The 17,231-nt window shown below is 39.1% G+C and overlaps 1 pseudogene; it reads left to right on the forward strand.

Moving 5' to 3' along the window:
* The first annotated feature begins 15,280 nt into the window (after positions 1-15,280).
* Positions 15,281-16,498, forward strand: LOC101395889 (transcription initiation factor TFIID subunit 6 pseudogene; annotated as a pseudogene).
* The last annotated feature ends 733 nt before the right edge of the window (positions 16,499-17,231 follow it).

Raw genomic sequence — 17,231 nt, forward strand, 5'->3', positions numbered from 1 at the left:
TGATTGTCTTTGTTGAAAATGGGGTTGTTATAGAGAGAAAAATTGTATTTCAGTAGAAAATTATATTGTATCCATTATCAGAATCTAGTCTTGTTCACTGTCTTTGAGATTTTGTTATCTACTTGCAAACTGGACTGAATCCTGAATTCTTCTAGTTTCCTCTAATATCTGGCTACAACTCTCCAAAGTAACATTTCCAATGTTCTACCACCCTTCTGACTTGGAATCACTAAAAACTAAAACTGCCCTTTTCCTTGTCAAAGCAAATAATGCATAATCAGTCTATAAATCAAAATTGGGGTGAGTTCATTATGAGCCAAGTTTGAGGACTATAGCCCAGGGCCCTCCTTCCCCAGGGAAGGAAGGGCACCAAAGAAGTGGGGTGTATAGACTGGTTATATACCATCTTGGAACAAAGCGCATACATCACATATGACAGGAATATCTCTTACTACTGTGACGAGATGCTTAGCTGGCACAGGAGGTTAGTGGTCAGCGGGTAAGTGGTCACAAGGTGAGCACAGTAGGTCGGTAATTAATCCTTAGTTTCCAAGAAGAGATGCTTATCCTTAAAGAAATGCCAATATGGGGGGAAGTTATGTCCCTATCTCTAAGGGCATCATTCTTGTCTTTGGGACAGATGTACAATGCATGCTCAGCTGGCCATGTCAGGCCCTTTTGGAAAAACAAGGTCAGGTTGAATTAGTTTTATACCAAATGGCTTCCACATATACTCCAAAATATCCTATTGCTTTTCATTTATTCATCATCCCCACACCCTAACTAGCTAAAGGGGGACAATTTGATATGAACTTTAGCGATATCACCACAACAGATAATAGATGCACAATCTTCATGCCTGCTTCTATGAAGGTGTCTTGACATGAGTACAGCCATGTTTGGCCATACCATTGACCTGTAGCCACCAGCACACAAAGAAATATAAAGCTGCTTTCTCTGTGGTGGGAACTGACCATTCTCCCATGGAGAGAGTTGCAAGTTGTAACATTTCAAGGCTCTTTGGGCGTCATAGCATGGGATGGACTGGCCATCTGTGCCAGGCTGGGATGATAACCGGAAAGAACAATGCACATACACAGCTGCTGGGCTGGGAGGATAACCAGGGGGCTCAGTGCACGTATGCCACTGATAACCATTTGTGCATGGGAACACTAAATGCTTGCTCTGCAAACTCTGTAACTGCTTACTCTGGAAATTACTGATGCTATAAAAACTGCTGGAAACTGAGGCCTGGTGAAAGTTCCACCTGTGGAAGGGACGCCTTGCCCAGGACATGTGATTCCTGCCCAGCCGTGTCAATTGAAGGGACTCTTCCGCCAGTGGGGCGTGGATGTTGTGAGTAACTGATCTGATGTGTTCTCTTTTTGGTCAACCTGGTGTTTCTCTTTCTGGTTGATGTGTGTCATTTCCCTTCAGTTGACGTGGATGTTTTCCCTTTCTAGTCGATCTGATGTTTTTCCCTCTCATTATATGCCTATTTGAATCTGCTGCTATCTCAGCAGGTGTGGATGTTTTCCCTTTCCAGTCGAGCTGGTGTTTTTCCCTTTTATTATTTGACCTATTTGGATCTGTTTGTGGACTATCGCCTTTATCTTCCTGTATATAATAAAATATACCTTCGGTCCATTTGTTTGGAGTGGAAAGTTTCTTTTACATCTCCGATCGAATCCCTGAACCTCTCATAACAGAAAGCCACTCAGAGAGTGCAGCAGAACACCCTGACATCATCAGACATTCAAGCTGCAAATGAGGAAAATCCATCAAATTGAAACTGCCATCCTCATTCCACCATCTAAAGATGCTTTGAGCCCAAGTCTAGAAATTTTCTCTACTGACTGCTCTTTAGACTCAGAAACTATGTTTATAATTTGCTCCAACTATTAACCTCTGCTTTTCTTTTGTTTCTATAGAAATACGTCTTATTGAATACCTGATTGCTCAGACCATATGGAAGCCTACTTAGATGGAAGCTCATGTGCAATACTGCCTCTTGAAATGAGACATCCTCATATTTATCCTGTCCTAAATAATCATGATATGGTTCAAAACTGTAAGACACTAATGCAATATCCAAGGTGTATTTCCACAAAGTCCAAAAAGCTTTCTGTGATCCATTTCCAAAAGAAGACAATGTGTCCCAAATATTAAAACCTAGAAACTTAGTTTATTGGAAAAGACACCAATGAAAGACTGCACTTAAACCTCATTAGAAGAGACCTTATCTACTGCAAAATCTCTACAATTACAATGAAAATCTATAAACTTTTTAGCCAGAGTTATATTAGACAATCACATAGTTTTAGACTATTTACTAGCTGAACAAGAAGGAATATGTGTTATTACCAATACATTATGTTGTGCCTGTGTAAATAACTTAGGAAAAATTGAAACCCAATTACATATTCTCCAGAAAAATGCGGATTGGCTTGGAAAATTAAAACTTGAATCTGGTTAATTGGTTAAGTTTGGGTGAATTGGCACCTCGGCTTGGGGGTATTTTTCAAACACTTGGTATATCCTCATATTAGTCATGTTGATAATACCCATTATGCACTGTATTCTCTCAAGAGTCTTAAATGCTTTTCAGCAGCCACTGACTCGTAAGATGATCTCTATGAGAACTGAACAACAAAAACTACATGAAGTTGAATCATCAGAAGAATCCACCGAAATCCTGGTTTTTGATCTTCAAAGGACCATGAAAAGAGAAACAACGTGGTGACCAAGAGTAACAGTAAATAGTTGGTTACACTCTCAGTTCAACTGAGAGAATGAACAAAAGGGGAGAATTGTTAAAGAAAAACCAAAATGGAGGCCACAGTTTGAATATACCTCGACCAAACACTTGTAGTCTCATAACCAAAACTTAAAACTGTCCTGATTTCCCCAAAATGCTGACTATGACCTCAAGCAAAACTTAAGCTTTCTTCATCTTAGCGTGACCCACAGCTTCCTAGCCAATTAGCTGCAATCAAGTAAGCCTAGCAGTTTTACTACTCTTAGAAAATGTAAGTTTCTAGTAATCAATCACAATAAAAAACATAAACCCCTTCATTCATGCTTTATGAACTGATCTCTAACTGCTGAAAGCTGAACTTCTAATCATTTTCAGTTTGAAGTCTCCTGATTTGTGTTTCTCAATAAAACATTCACATAAAGTAAAGCTCTCTGAATTTTCTTTTGACAATACGTTGTGAGTCTACTGGAATTCTGTGCTCAGGTTCCATATCAGGACCTCTATGATTGGGTATACAGGGATGCTAACAGCCAAGAGGCCATGCTTCCCATTTGAACCAGAACTTGCTTTGAATGTAGAATGGCAGTGGTGTTCTATGAAACGTGAACAATTGAGGAGAGTTATTATGTTTTCCAACTGTATTTTCTAAGCATTTACACTAAAAATGATGACATAGAAGGAAAAAGAAAGATAGGACAACACATAATTCCTTTTCTTTTCAGTCCATCTCTACTCATTAGTAAGCTGAAGGTAGAAAGTGTTGGTAGAGTGTGTGCATATAAAGAAATGAAATAAAAACAGTTCGGTTAGCCTTATGTGGCATTTCTACTGTTCTGATAAGAATACATATGCATGTTAAGAGCTATGAAATATGAATTATGTGATTTCAGTGATTCTGCACATACAAGTTAAATGCTCTTATATTTGCATTTAAAACTAGCATTGCACAATATAAGGATGAATGGTAAAATTCATGCTAATGCTTGAAATTTTAAATTTTCCTTTACTTAGAACAACATTAAATGTCATATGAAAAAACACAATGACAAGATGAGAGAGATACTATGGAAGAAAGGGAAAAGCTTTATATTTTAGTACATTTAATGGCACGTTTGTCTTGCATTGTGAACAAGGAGCCTCACATTTTCATTTTGCATTGGCCCATACAAGTTATGTAGCTCGCGTTGAGCAAGGTCTTGAAGGTTCTGACTTTTTTGAAGATGCCTTGCCCCTTCTCCTTTTGAAAATGGTCAGACTTCAGATCAGGTCTTTGTTATAGGTCCTTGAAGAATAGACATGGCTGAGCTTGGGGGCTCTGATCCACCACAGAAGGAAAATATCACCAGGGCCAAAGCATGAGTAACTTTTGTACATTTCAGAGTGACTTTGGGCTAGTATGTTCTTCTTTTTCTAGTTCCTTGAGGTATAAAGTTAATTATTTGATATCTTTCTTTTTTTAAAAAAATGTAGGCATTTATTGCTATAAATTTCCCTCTTAGCACTGCTTTTGCTGCATCCCATAAGTTTTCATATGTTGTGTTTCCATTTTCATATGCTTCAAGATATTTTTGATTTCCCTTTTAATTTCATCTTTGATTCATTGGTTGTTCAGGAGTGTGTTGTTTAATTTTTACATATTTGTGAATTTTCTAGTTTTCCTCCTATGATTGATTTCTAGTTTCATACTGTTGTGGTTGGAAAAGGTACTTGGTATGACTTCAATCTTTGTAAATTTTCTAAGACTTGTTTTGTGACCTAAGATATGATCTATGCTAGAGAATGTTCCATGTGTATTTGAGAAAACTGTATGTTCTGCTGCTGTTGGGTGGAATGTTCTGTATATGTCAGTTAGGTCCATTTGGTCTAAAGTACAGTTCAAGTCCTATGTTTCCTTATTGACTTTCCATCTGGATAATCTATCCATCGTTGAAAGTGTGGTATTGAAGTCTCCTACTGTAATTGTATTGTTGTCTATTACTCCCTTCAATCTGTTAGTATTTGCTGCATATATTTAGGAGCTCCAATTGTTGGGTACACATGTATTTACAATTGTTATATCCTCTTGATGAATTGACCCCTTTATCATTATATAATGACCTTTTTGTCTCTTGTTACAGTCTATGCTTAAAGTCTATTTTGTCTGATATAAGTATAGCTACCCTCACTTTCTTTTGATTTCTGTGAGCATGGAATATCTTTTTCCATCCCTTCACTTTGTTGTGTATGCAAATTTCACTTTCTTAAAATATGTTTAATGGGATTATGATTGGCTAGATTTATCTAGAGCTTTCTGATTCTTATTTTCACTGTTGATATACTTTAAAAAACCCATAGTAGGAGCACACTTAAAATAATTTGAGACGTAGTAATTAGTCATCACAATAGAAAGTGGTTATTCCCTTTATCTCTTTTCTGAAGTATGTTGTTCCTTTAAATATTGGGAGTTACTTACTGCTATGGCTTGAATGTTTGTGTTTCCTCAAAATTAATATCTTGAAATCCTAATGCCCAATGTGGTGGTATTAGGAGGTGGGACCTTTGGGAAGTGCTTAGGTCATGAAGGTGGAGCCCTTATGAATGGGATTATGCTCTTATAAAAGAGACCCCACACAGCTCCCTAGCTCCTTCCACCACGTGAGGGAGTGAAAAGTCAGTGACAGTGAAAAGTCACCATCTATGAACCGAAAAGCCCTCACTAAGCACCAAATCTGCCAGCACCGTGATCCTGGACTTCCCAGCTTTAGAACTGTGAGAAATAAATTTCTGTTGTTTATAAGCCACCTAGAATGTGGTATTTTGTTATGGCAGCCTGAATGGACTGACACACCTATTAAGTGAAATAATTTATAGCACATTTATAGTATTCTATAAATACAGAGGAAAAGGTACACATAAGACTTAATCTAGCTGGGAAAACAACGTATAGACCTGTGGAAAGTTATGTAACCATTATTTAATAACTAAGAAAGCTAATGACCTAAGATAATAAGGAAATGAGTATTGTCAAGCAAGAGTTAGAAAATGAATGTTATTAGTTGAGGGAATTGAAGCAATGGAGTGACTTTAGTATTTCATTCATTCACAGAACAAATGTTATTTTTAAACACTAAGGCAGAGACTGCTCTTACCCACCTGATATCCCTTCTTCTCTTCTCTCTTAATAATAGAATCTCTATATTGTTGGAGCAGCAATCTGCTCAGCTATAATGAATATTTCAAACCTCCCTTTCACAGGAATGGCTAATGTGAGTGGAAGTCCTTATATGGGGGACTATGTAAATTCCATGACATAGTTCCTTACACTTTTAGATTAAGAAGAGTCTGAATCCTAAACCAAGTATAGAAAAATGATTTCATCTTTCACGCCACATTTAATCATGCCATAACGACTTGTTTTAATGTCTATCTTTCCTAAAATTTGTAAGTTCTATGAGGACAGGGGTTGTGTCTATCTTGTTTTGTATTGGATCCCAGATGAGACACAGAATAAATATTTGTTGTATGAATGAATGAAAGAAGCAATGGCTGTCTGAACTTTGTGTTGAGGAAGATTCTGAGTTAGTATTGTACTCAGGAAATAATGTCATTGTCAATTTGTTACGATTGTCATTGGCATGCCACAGAGGAGGGGATACGCACATATCAGAGATGTGCCATTTTCATTAAAGCTTTATGTTATAAACACAAATCACTAATGTTATGCTATTTTATTTCTAAGTTTGATTTTGTATTGTGGGATGATATAATGAACTAGTAAGCATTTATAGATCAGTAAATCAGTTATAAACATTAAAGGAATAATAAGAAGGTTAAAGTTGGAATAAAATCAGTTTGTTTGGTTCAATCTCCTTCAAGTTAGAGATTTTGGAGGTTAAGTGATTTATTGAAAGTCTCACAGTTTCTTGGAGTGATTTCTTGTCCTTTTCCCCCACATGTTCCTGGCTCACCTTATTAACCACCCTACCTCACCTAATTTAACCACCCGTCACAGAGCTATATGGCTAATTATTCTAGTTCAAGGGAAAGATAGAGACAATGGAGAGTCAGATTATTTTGAAACTTCATGAGAAGTCCTGAAACTGAAGTTTCAGTTGCTTTTTTCTTTCAATACCGTCTCACTCCAATATTTGTTAAGTGAAATTAATAGTAAGTGCACAAACATTGAAACTCTGATACAGTTTTTCTTTTCATTTTTTAACTTCCTGAATCATAATCACTCAATTCTATACATTTTTATTAGATGCATGTTTATTCAACATTCGTTTCTATTATACAAAATATTCTCAAGTATCTACATTGTGGTTTATCCTTGGAAATCTTAAGTCCATTTAATGTTATTTTATAATTTCTTTTTTGGACAACTTTTTTCAAATAAACAGGATCTTCCTTAGCCGTACAACTGCTGAAAGACCAGAATGGAAATGTGCACTGAGAGAAGGTAAGTTTTGCCTTAAGATGTTGCTATGTACCAGAGTAAGAGAGGGGCTGACAATTGAGAAAGAGGCAAATGGCAAAGGAGGTAGGACAACTAGAATATGGTTTCTAGAATAGTCGAGAGATGCCCACACACTAATTTTAAATATTATTGTGCTCAAATATAAATGCAGTGTTTATTAATAGCATCAGATTTTGGTCATGATTTAGTATGGAGTTATAATAAAAGTAAAATATGGTTAACTCCAGACACTTGTAGATTATACTATTAAATTGCTCCAGTTGCATAACATTAAATAGTGGATTATTCCTTTTAACAGTGGTTAGCTAACTCTGTCAGATAAGGAGAATGGAAATGTGTGCTGAGGGAAGGTAAGTTTTGCTTTACCTAAGAGACAGATTGGGATGGTCAGATATTGAAACTCTTTCACTGGGGAACTTGGTAAAAACACAGAAGCACAGGCCTTATCCTTCCTCAATGAGCCTGGGCCTGTCTCGTCTTTATTAGTTCTCCAGGTGATTCTGATAGGCACCAGACTTTATGTGCACGTAAATCACCTGGAGATCTTGCTAAAATGCAGATTCTGATTCAGTAGATTTGAGGTTGGGCCTGAGATTCTGCATTTCTAACAAGCTCCCAGGTGTTGCCAATGTTGCTGGTCTATGGAGCACATTTTGAGCAGCAAAACTCTAAGACAGTGATTCTTAAACTTGGTGCACGTTGGAATCACCTGGGGAGTTTAAAAATTATTATTTAGTACCCACCCCCAGATATCTTGAGAGGCACTAGGGATTTTTAAAAGCTTCCAGGTGATTCTAACATAGAGCCAAGTTTGAGAACCACTTCGGTAAGTGACCAATTCTAGTCCTTTGGCCACCCACCCCCTTGACCACCAAGGTCAAACCTTCTGGAGAGTGATCGACTTTTCTGTCTCTACCTGGGAACAGATCTATTCCATTTAAAAGTAAATTGGAGACACAATGCCCCTACTACTGAAATAAATGGACATTCTCTTATTATCATAGCCTCAGCACAATGATCCAAGTCAGAAAATTTTACATTGATACAACACTATTACCTAATCTACAAACTATATTAAAATTTCATCAATTGTTGCAATAATGTTTCTTTTAGCTATATTTTTTCTCAGGTTCATGATCCGATCTAGAAGTACCCTGTTAGTTTGTTCCTCAAGGTTCAGTTTGACTTAAACTCCTTTGCTACTATAATACTAAGGCAGATTGGCTGTATTCACATCCCTTTAGTTAAGTGTCTTTTGCATTTTAAAATACAGCTTTATCTGTGTTATTATGCCCACTTGCCACCTTCACACATAAAGGACGACAAATAAATTTGCTTTAACTTCTATTCCAGCCTGTATTTACTCCTGTAATAACTCTCTTGGATTGCAGACATGTGTCTTTAGCCCGTGCTGAAACAGATGGGTCTCACCTATTTGCTTCTCAAATAGCTCATCTTAAAAAAAGTAATACACCGGACACCAAAAGCATGATCCATCAAAGAAAAAACAGATAAGTTGTATCTCATCAAAATGAAAAACTTTTGCTCTGTGAAAGATCATGTTAAGAGAATAAAAAGACAAGCTACTGACTGGGAGAAAATGTTTGCAAACCACCTGCAGTAGGCTGAATAATGGCTGTTTAAAAATATCAAGTCTTGATCCCTGGAACTTGTAAATGTTATTTTATTTGGAAAAGGAGTCTTTGTAGATGTAATTAAGCTAAAAATTCTGAGATAAGGGGGTTATTTTGGGTTATCCAGGTGGGTTCTAAATGCTGTCACAAGTATCCTTGTAAGAGAAAGGCAGAGGGAGATTTGACAAATACACAGAGAAGAGAAGGTGATGGGAAGAGGGAGGCAGAGAGTGAAGTGATGCAGCCACCAGACAAACACACAGAGAAGGTGACGTGACGCCTGAGCAGAGAGAGAGAGATGTGGCCACAAGCCTGGGAACATTAACAGCCACTAGAAACTGGAAGAGGCAAAAAATGACTTTTCTTCCAGAGGGAATGCAACCCTGCCAATACTTTGATTTTGGACTTCTAGCCACTAGAACTGTGAAAGAATAAATCTCTGTTTTAAGATACTCTGTGGTAATTTGTTAAAGCAGCCCCAGGAAACTAATACAACACCTATCTAACAAAGTACTAGTATCTCGAATATATAAAGAACATCAAAACTCAACAGTAAAAAACAATTTGAATACAAAATGAGAAAAGACATGCACAGACATTTCACTGAAGAGGATAAACAGATAGCAGAGAAGCACACGAGAAGATGTTTAACAGGATTAGCCATCAAGAAAACGCAAATTAAAACCACAATGAGATCTTACTACACACCTATCAGAATGACTAAAATAAAAAATAATGACAACATCGAGTTCTGGTGAGAATGAGGGGAAACTGGACCACTCACACATTGCTGGTGGGAATGCAAAATGATATAACCACTCTGGAAAACAGTTAGGCAGTTTCTTAAAAAACTAAATATGTGATTACCATTTAACCCAGCTATTGCTCTCTTGGGCATGTTTTCCCCCAGAGAAATGAAAACCTATCTTTACACAAAAACTTGTATATGAATGTTCATAGTTTTATTGTAGTAGCCAAGAACTGGAATGAAACATCCCAGATGGTTAAACAAATTATGGTACATCCATACCAATGGTAATAAATAAAAAGGAATGAACTATTGTTATAGGCAACGACTTGGATGAATCTCCAGGGAATTATGTTGAGTGAAAAAAGTCAATCCCAAAAGGTTACATAGTGTATTATTTCTGAAATAACAAAATTTTAGAAATGGAAGGCAGGTTAGTGATTACCACTGAATAGAAATGGGAATAGGGAGGGGTGGGAAGAAGGTGGCAATGGTAATAAAAATGTGACATGAAGGATCCTTGTGATTTACATTTTTTTCTAACCTTTAAAAAATAAAAAACAGCTTTATTGAGTTATAATTCACATACCATAAATTCACCCATTTAAAGTGTGTAGGTAAATGGTGTTTAGTATATTCACAGATATTTGCAACCATTCTCACAATCAATTTTAGAGCATTTTCATCACTCCAAAAAGAAATCCCATAATTACTAGAAGTCATTCTCCATTTCTGCCCACCACCCCCAGCTCTGGGCAACTACAAATCTATTTTCTGTCTCTATAGATTTGCCTATTTTGTATATTTCATATAAACGGAATCATGCAATATGTGGTCTTTTGTGACTAGCTTCTTTCACTTAGCATAATGATTTCAAGGTTCATCTATGATATAGTGCATATGCATACTTCATTTTTTTTATTGCCAAAAAATATGCTATTACATGGATACGCCACATTTTATTTTTATTTATTTATTTATTTATTTATTTTTAAGATTTTTTTTTTCTCCATTAAATTGCTTCAGCTCCTTTATTTTTTATTTATTTATTTTTTTGTGAGGAGGAACAGCCCTGAGCTAACATCCGTGCTAATCCTCCTCTTTTTGCTGAGGCAGACTGGCTCTGAGCTAACATCTATTGCCAATCCTCCTCCTTTTTTTCCCCAAAGCCCCATTAGATAGTTGTATGTCATAGCTGCACATCCTTCTAGTTGCTTTATGTGGGACACCGCCTCAGCATGGCTGGAGAAGCAGTGCGTCGGTGCGTGCCCGGGATCCGAACCCAGGCCGCCAGTAGCGGAGTGGGTGCACTTAACCGCTAAGCCACGGGGCTGGCCCTGCCACATTTTATTTACCCATTCATGTGTTGATAGATATTTAGATAGATATTTAGATCCTTTCTGCTTTTTGGCTATTATAAATAATGCTGCCATGAACATTTTTGTGTAAAATTTTTTCTGTGGGCATATGTTTTCATTTCTCTTGGATATATACCTAAGAGTAGAACTGCTGGGTCATATGGTAGCTCTACGTTGAGGGATTTGAGAAACTGTCAGACTGCTTTTCAAAGTAGCTGCACCATTTTACCTCTCCACTAGCAGAACATGAGCGTTCAAATTTCTCTCCGTCCTCACCAACACTTGTTATTGTCTTTCTTTTTGATTCTATCTGTCCTAGTGGGTGTGAAGTGGTATCTCATTGTAATTTTGACTTGCATTTCTCTGGTAAGCTAGTGATATCGATCATTTTTTCATGTGTTTATTGGCCATTTGTATATTTTTTTGGAGAATGTTGAGATAATTTGCCTATTTAAAAAAATTGGGTTATTAGTTTCTATTATTGAGTTCTAAGAGCTAAGTTCTTTATATGTTTTAGATAAAAATCTCTTATCGGGGGCCGGCCCCATGGCTTAGTGGTTAAGTGCATGCGCTTCACTACTGGCAGCCCGGGTTCGGATCCCGGGTGCGCACTGACGCACTGCTTCTCCGGCCATGCTGAGGCCGTGTCCCACATACAGCAACTAGAAGGATGTGCAACTATGACATACAACTATCTACTGGGGCTTTGGGGAAAACAAGGAGGAGGATTGGCAATAGATGTTAGCTCAGAGCCAGTCTTCCTCAGCAAAAAGAGGAGGATTAGCACGGATGTTAGCTCAGGGCTGATCTTCCTCACAAAAAAAAAAAAAATCTCTTATCAGATATATGATTTGTAAAAATTTTCTCCCATTCTGTGGGTTGTCTTTTCACTTTCTTAATGGTGTACAATGAAGGAAAAAAGTTTTTAATTTTGATAAAGTCCAATTTATCTTGTTTTATTTTCCTGTTGCTTGTGCTTTTGGTGTCATATCTAAGAAACCATTGCCTAGTCCAAGGTCACAAAGATTTACACTTGTCTTTTCCTCTAAGAGTTTTATAGCGTTAGCTCTTATGTTTAGGTCTTTGTGGTTTATCATGACTGTGGTGGTGGATACATAATCCTATACAGGTAATAATATAGAACTTAGTACACACACACACACAACAGATAAGTACAAGTAAAACTGAGCAAATCTTATCAAGATTGGTAGATTGTTATCAGTGTCAATATCCTTAATGTGATATTATAGTATAGTTTTGCAAAATGTTACCACTGGGGTAAACTGAGCAAAGTGTATAAGGAATCTCTGTATTATGTCCTACAACCACATGTGAATTTAAAATTATCTCAATAAAAATTTCAATTAAAAATAATAATCTGTAGAAATTGCTAAAATTTTCCTTTTCTTGCCCAATTAGTGGTAGTCAACTTTAGATTTTTTTTTTTTACATATAAAAGAAGGGCAACATAATAGCAATTATTGCCAGGTGAATTAAGAGCATTATGTGGGTATAGGTAATTCCTGTCTTTAAAACTAAGCGGGGGGCCGGCCCCAGGGCTTAGCGGTTAAGTGCTCGAGCTTCGCTACTGGTGGCCTGGGTTTGGATCCCGGGCACGCACCGAAGCACTGCTTGTCCAGCCATGCTGAGGCGGTGTCCCACATACAGCAACTAGAAGGATGTGCAACTATGACATACAACTATCTACTGGGGCTTTGGGGAGAAAAACGGAAAAAAAGGAGGAGGATTGGCAATAGATGTTAGCCCAGGGCCAGTCTTCCTCAGCAAAAAGAGGAGGATTGGCATGGATGTTAGCTCAGGGCTGATCTTCCTCACCAAAAAAAAAAAAAAAAAAATCAGAAAACTAAGCAGTAGGCATGTAACAGTTTTAGTGTTAATTTTACATACATTCCTATTTCAACATGTAGTTCTGATTTTGATTTCCACCAAATTCTTAAGCATAATGGCATAGGTAAGTGAAAATCTGGTGAGTAGAAATAATTTTAGGTGGGCCAACACCTCTGAAAAAGTATCTACATTTTGGACTATATTATAGTTAACACATAATAAGTAAATAAAAGCACAGGTTATCTAATTACTTCTAGAAATTTAAGAATCAGATCTTTCTGAACAGTTTTATTTTTGCTAAGCTTTAATTTTTTTTTAAAGGACAACTGTTGTTAATAGGCAATTAGCTGCTTTCTTGAATATAATGAGAAAAACCATCACGTACCATATTAATGCAAATTATTGTAATAAGTACAAGGCAAAAGGGCGTAGTAATCCTTTGTGGTTTTATTCTTTGGAAGAGGTTGGGAGACTATTGGCTTGAATTCTGTCATCCTATCTACTTACTTTACTGTGTTCTTAAAAACACTGTTCATAAAACTTCTTAGGTGACAAGTTAAACTGAGCATTAAATGGAATGTTAATGACACAAATTCTTTGTAAATGTCTATCTTAAGTTTTTTTTTTTTTTAGTGAATTAGAATTTACCATGGAATCTAAGCCTTTTTTGTTTTTCAAGAATTTTCTTTTAGTTTTTTTTAATACTAGTCTCTGACATTATAAAACTTCGTTTCTGTTTTTTGCCCTTTGAGAATTTTTAAATGCAAACTGAGTTAAAAGCTTTTTCCAAAACCTGCTGCCTCATCAAAAGGCCTTAAACATTTCTTATGGCAGGAAAGGATCCTCTTAGTCTTTTAGTTGCTATTGTCTGGGATTAACAGATAAGAAGAAACCAGTTAGGAATTGGCTAACATACTGGCAATATTTGCACATACCAAAATACCACTACTTCATTTTTTCTATATCTGAGTGGTCCTGGGAGGATTCTTCTGCTCCTCAGCAGGTATGTGGTGTGCACTATAGACTGGCTCCGGTGATCTGGCCATTCTACTCTGCTGTCTCCATTTTGAGGATATAGGGGATTATGCTGTCTGTGGAAACATTGCCAATGAGACCAGTAAAAAAAGTTCTTCTGTTATGCTGGAGCTCATCAGCCTGAGTGCCAGCAGGCAGACAAGAATCTGGGCCAATCAGTAGGTGTCTTCCAAGTAGGTTTTCTGAAATTGCAACTCCATCTGTGCCTTTTCTTGGAGTTTTTCAATCTGGTTTGTGTTGGTCACACTTGGATGACTGGGGTTAAAGAGAACTGTAGCTTTAAGGTGTGCATACTCACAGGTGTCTACAGCCAGCTTGGCCAGACTGTTACAGAACTCCTAAGTTTCCAGATGTGATCCATGACTTGCTTTATCCAGGGGTGAATATGAGCTGCTTGGCACTGGATGGCTCCAGGAAAGCCAGGATCACCTTCTCAGTTCCAGCTCCATCTGGGCTGGTCAGGGTGAACTGCTGCTTGGGGGAGACAGAGGCGTCCACTGCGGTGACTATCTGGATCTTCTGTCCTGTCTGCTGGTCTGTCGCATCTAAATGCACTGACGTGAGGCTACCTCAGAGTCAGGGAGATTATCTGGATGCGCGCAGAGGGGCTGGTCCTCCCTGGAGATTCTGGCTGAGAGATAGGTGTACGTGGTACCTCAGCCACCTGCTGGGTCCCCACTCTGTGCTGAACCAGCTTCTCCATATTTGTAGTCATGGTGAAGCAAGATCATCATAGAATCTCAGGATTTGGCACCAATGTGGCCTAGAAGGGGGTACTGTGGTTGTGGCTCCCAGCCTGGGGCAGAAGGCAGGGTGTGGGGACAGAGGGCGCCTGCCAAGGTGGGAGCTGGGGCGGCGGGGGCGGGCCCGGGGGAAGCCTGGGTCGCAGGGAAGGGGAGGTTGTTATTGTGTTTGTCAGTGAATGGTCAGAGTTAGTGACCTCGGTGCCCCTGCTCCTGTCTGCGCTTTTTTTTCCTTAAGGTTGGAAAGATTATTTTATGAAGGCTTAAGAAGCACTGAGTATAATTAAACTGTACCCCAGAGTTAGATACAATTTAATAGTAGTTCAATTCCAAAGTAAAAAGTTGTTGTAGGTGAGACCATGACATTTCCTAACACTTGATTTTAATACATTGCACTAATTATTGAAAACAGCTCAGAGGAACCAGTATTTACAGATGGAGTATTTATGAAAAATCTGGCATCAGGTATATTATATATGTATATATATACACACACTATATAACCCAAGGTTATATGAACTAGGAAACAGATGTATATCTCAACAGCAGTCTTAGAGTACAGAGTTTGAGACGGGGATTTATAAATGCTTTTCAAAGCATGGGGTTTGGAAAAGGAGCACAATCTTGTTTTCAAAACCTGAACTTTTTCTCAGGACTGAAGTAAAAATTGTAACTGCCACAGAAGAAGGAAAAAGGGAATATGAGCGTGATGTGGAACAACATGGCTCTGCTCATCTATCTGATGCACATGGTGAAGGCCCTGATGGATAACCCTGCACTGTAGCTAGAAAAATACATTCATGAATTGATTCCATCTCTGATGACCTGCATCGATAGCAGGCAGCTGTGCCTGATGTCAAATATGGACAATCACTGTGCCATCCAGGACTTTGCCGCCTACCTGGTGGCCCAGATCTGCAAGCATTTTAGCACAACCACAAACAACATGCAGTCCTGGATCACCAAGACCTTCATGGAGAGCTGGGTGGACTGAGAAGACTCTGTGGACAACTCATTATGGCTCCATCACAGGCCTGGAAGAGCTGGGACACAACGTAATTAAGACTCTGATTCTGCTGTGGCTACAGGAGCAGGGGAAGTGGATCTGCAGTGTCCTGGATGGCCCTCTGCTGAGCAATATCGACCACATCCGAGCTGACCACGTGCAGAGTCTGCTCCTGAAACACTGTGCCCCGGTTCTGGCAATGCTGCGTCCACCGCCTGACAATCAGAATAACTATGGGGCAGAATTTGGGTCCCTCGGGCCCCACCTCTGCTCCCATGTGGTCAAAGCCGGCCCAGGCTGCTCTGCAGGCTCAGTAGGTCAACAGGATTGACCCATGTTGACTCTCCTGCAGGCCCCTCAGCGTGGCCCTCTGACCCCTGGCTTGCTGAAGGTTCCTGGCTCCGTGGTGTTGCCGGTCCAGACACTGGTGTCTGCATGAACCGCTGCCCCACCTCAGCTTTCCCCTCCTCCACCCAAGTTTACTGTAATGTCATCATCCTCCAGCGACTCATCCACCCAACAGGTCCTGTCCCTCAGCACCTCAGCCCCTGGCTCAGGCTCTACCACCTCTCCCATCACCACCATCAGCCCCAGTGTGCAGCCCATTGTCAAGCTGGTCTCCACCGCCACAGCCGCACCTCCCAGCACTGCTCACTCTGGTCCTAGTAGTGTCCAGAAGTACATTGTGGTCTCTCTTCCCCCAACAGGTGAGGGCAAAGGAGGCCCCACCTCCCATCCTTCTCCGGTCCCTCCCCTGTCCTTAGCCACCTCCTGGCTTGGGGGCATGGGGGCAGTGCCCCCTGGGGGGTGGGGTGGTAAACAGGAAGCTGGAGCCCTCCTCCAGCTCCAGGGACTCCAAAGGCTAATTGCTCTCAGCTGCCTGGATCTGGCTTCCCTCAGCCTACTCCTTAATGCTGTCACACATCTGCAGACCTTCTTCTCTCTCCCAAATTCTTGCACACACAGTGGGTGGAAGGACATAGTAGTCTGCTTCCCCTACGTTACTTTCTTTTTAGATACTATACAGCCAATTGCTCATTATACATTTTGATTTGTAAAAAAAAAAAAAAAAAAGGAAACAAAGACTTGCACGTAGGAGCTGAAACCATAAAACTCCTAGAAGAAAACATGAGTGATAACCTCCTTGACATTGGTCTTGGTGATGATTTTTTGGATTTGATACCAAAAGCAAAGTCAATGAAAACAAAAATAAACAAGAGGGACTGCATCAAACTGTAAAGTTTCTGCACAGCAAAGGGAACCATCAACAAACTGAAAAGGCAACCTGCCAGAATGGGAGAAAATATTTGCAAATCATATATCTGATAAGGGGTTAATATCCAAAATATATAAAGAACTCATACAACTCAGTGGCAAAAACCTAAACAATCTGGTTTAAAAATGGGCAGAGAATCTGAATAGACATTTTTGCAAAGAAGACATACAGATGGCCAACAGGTACCTGAAAAAGTGCTCGACATCACTAATTATCAGGGAAATGCAAATCAAAACCACGAGATATCACCTCACCCCTGTTAGAATGGCTATCATCAGAAAGACAAGAGATAAAAAATGGTGGCGAAGGTGTGGAGAAAAGGGAACCCCTGTGCACTGTTGGTGGGAACGTAAATTGGTGCAGGCACTA

This window comes from Ceratotherium simum, chromosome 5, assembly GCF_057802395.1.
Source record: "Ceratotherium simum simum isolate JZ-2026a chromosome 5, ASM5780239v1, whole genome shotgun sequence".
NCBI lineage: Eukaryota > Metazoa > Chordata > Mammalia > Perissodactyla > Rhinocerotidae > Ceratotherium > Ceratotherium simum.